Source organism: Anneissia japonica, unplaced genomic scaffold (assembly GCF_011630105.1).
Source record: "Anneissia japonica isolate Jap-2015-1 unplaced genomic scaffold, ASM1163010v1 scaffold34868_len2063_cov96, whole genome shotgun sequence".
Classification (NCBI taxonomy): Eukaryota; Metazoa; Echinodermata; class Crinoidea; order Comatulida; family Comatulidae; genus Anneissia; species Anneissia japonica.
The window spans coordinates 1-2,063 of NW_022687238.1; the positions used below are offsets into that span (position 1 = coordinate 1).

The window sequence follows — 2,063 nt, forward strand, 5'->3', positions numbered from 1 at the left end:
AAATGTGTTTGAGAAGTTCAAATAATATTTATGTTAAAAAGCTACCGCTTAGATTTGTAAGCATTGTTGTTTATTTTAGTAAATGGTGAATCATTATTAAATATTTACAGGGGTGTAGTGACATTATTCTGGATGCTGTTCATGAAAAACTGGCTAAACTAGCAACCGTCTCCTTACTTTGCCTCCTAATACAGGTACAGTATTTTACATTCTTATTTCAGTAATAAGTATTTCTGAGTAGGCCTACTCGCGTTAATCTTTCTTTGAAATTATAATAATATCCTGAACTCTCCACATTTGATTAGCCGCGATGCCGTGAGAATGTTATGAAGTCTACAATCACTCGCTGTATCCAGCGGTGGATCCAGAACATATCAATTTGTTTCGTACACCATACCTCCATGGGTACACTAACTGCAATACGCACCTCCATGAAAAATCACCCTATCTCTTTACCGTTAGCGCTTCTTCAAAAACATTATTACACTATTTTTACTACAAAAACCGTAACTCAAAATCTAGAGGTCGGATAAATTAGGTTGAAACGGTTTATAGAAGGCTGAATATAGCTATTACAAACAATTCACAAAAATATTTTTTTTGAAATTATTTTGAACCGTTATTTTTGAATTGAATTACGAAAATACGAGCCATATTAGTGTGTTTTAGCGTGATTTGAGCTGGCTTATGATGAGTAGTTTCTCTACAACGTTATAAATTTGCCTACACCCAGCTTAGGTTGAAGCGGAAAATAAATATGCTTGATTGTAGACTTATATTTTTACGGTGTTATGCATAGATTTGGAATGTATTTTTAATAGTGTTCACTAATGATTGATCGTTTAAAAAGTGCATTTTCATACACCCTTTTCGGATAATGAAATCGTCCAAACACTGCGTTGTGCAGGGCTCCCTATCTTCTCATTTTTGCCTTTCTATAGCTCCCGCGGCAGTAAAAGATGTTTTGTTACGTGGATAAAACAGTCAAATTGATATGATTTTCCGACAAAGGGTCCGACATGTCCGACAGTGGGGTCGGAACCAAGAGGCTGACAAAAGCCTTGATCAGGGACCAGGAATAAAACGTCCTGAAAAGGGTTCGTGGGCAGAGTTTTTATGGCTTAGTGTGGCCGGCCCAAAATTGTGCTTTTTAGACCACAATATTAGAGGCTGGCAATAAAAATAACGTTTTTTAAAGGCCAATTAATATTTTTGGTCAGACGACCTCGTCGTGGAGTCGAGCACAGGGGGTTCAAGCCTGCCCGACGTGATGGGATGCCCTCCCTGCTCTCCCATTTTGTTTTTCTAATACACGAAGAGTTATATCACACCAGTTAACCCGGAGCTCCAATCCGAAATTTTATAAGGTTGGCTTAGAGTTTGTTGGTAGGGCCTACACTTGTAATGATTATAGTAGATATGCACGTCAACGTATTTATTTGATAAACGTTTTGAAGATATTTTATATGTTTATATTTCAATGATATAATAGCATTTATATTTAAAACTTTGTACAAATCAGGTGAAAATTTATATAACTGGAGCGAAGGCCTACTTGGTCGAAATTTCATCGCCATACAAACTGAATGATTTTTTGGACTTTTTCTTTAGGTCCTATTTATTTATGTTATGATTCTTCGAAAATTCCTTATTTATTTCCATTATTTTGTATTTCCTCAGATCGTTTTGGTGTTGTTTGTTTTGTGTTGGTACTATATTCTCTTCCGTAACAAAACAGTCCACTATTGCTGTTCCTGCTGTGTCTATGAAATGGTCGAAATTGAAGACGATGAAAAAAATTGTTCAGCTTAAACAGACTCAGTATAAATAAATAATTCATGATTATGTAAATAGACCTGTCATATTTTAAACGAGTATATCAGTCGTTAGATTTCTATTAGTTTGTATATGAAATATGTTTATTTAGTACATGTAATATAATATTCACAAAGCATGTCAATTAAAATTACTAATGCGCGGGCATAAACTATACTTAGCGCCCTCTAGAGTCGCTGAACTTTCAGTAAGTTTTAGATCCCTGCCATTTTGTTTAGGGTTCAGCT

The 2,063-nt window shown here is 35.3% G+C and overlaps 1 long non-coding RNA gene across 1 annotated transcript; it reads left to right on the plus strand.

Moving 5' to 3' along the window:
* Positions 1–39: 39 nt before the first annotated feature.
* Positions 40–2,063, plus strand: LOC117118471. The gene is made up of 2 exons (XR_004447047.1): positions 40–194; positions 1,681–2,063. It is a non-coding gene; the product is annotated as an uncharacterized LOC117118471 (long non-coding RNA).